The sequence below is a fragment of the Myotis davidii genome, unplaced genomic scaffold (genome assembly GCF_000327345.1).
Source record: "Myotis davidii unplaced genomic scaffold, ASM32734v1 scaffold827, whole genome shotgun sequence".
Classification (NCBI taxonomy): domain Eukaryota; kingdom Metazoa; phylum Chordata; class Mammalia; order Chiroptera; family Vespertilionidae; genus Myotis; species Myotis davidii.
The window spans coordinates 1,712,157-1,712,646 of record NW_006297815.1 but is presented as its reverse complement, the minus strand read 5'-3'; the positions used below and the strand labels follow the sequence as shown (position 1 = coordinate 1,712,646).

The 490-nt window shown below is 67.8% G+C and overlaps 1 long non-coding RNA gene across 1 annotated transcript in view; it reads right to left on the bottom strand.

Annotated features, from left to right (window-relative positions):
* LOC107184633 overlaps positions 1–490 on the bottom strand; it is a 2,089-nt gene continuing 1,599 nt past the window's right edge. The window contains exon 3 of the long non-coding RNA XR_001515535.1: positions 1–33. This is a non-coding gene — a long non-coding RNA (uncharacterized LOC107184633). The remainder of the gene's footprint in view (positions 34–490) is intronic.

Genomic DNA, 490 nt, shown 5'->3' with positions numbered 1-490 from the left:
CGACCAGGGTGTGCAGGGGCCGGGGCCTTCACTCTGAGAGAAGAGGTGACAGGTGGGCCTCGTCACTGCCGCCGGCAACCACGGCCCACCCAGCGGCACCCGTGCGCCCATTGCGCTGACGAACAGACTGAGCCTCGGACCGGGAGGGTCTTTCTCGTGTGTAGAAAGGGAAGCTTCGGGAAAACGGGACCGAGAAGCCTTCCTTCCCAGCCCAGGGCCCTTCCCCATCCCCGGGACGGTGGTCAATGGCGGGATAACCCTTCTCTCCTCCTCTCCACGATTCTCTCGGCGTGGGTCGCTCTAAGGGTCCCGTCAGGGCTCAGTGGTTCCGCCCTTCGACATTCCGAGCTCCCCCGGGTGCAGGGTCGGTGGTACAGCCCGCAGGCCCCCTTGGTCAGCGGCTCGCTCCCCCTTCCCCTACTTCCTTGCGGAGGGGGCTGACAGCTACGGTCCCGGGGCCTGGCGACTCGGGGCTGTCCCCGGCGCTGCC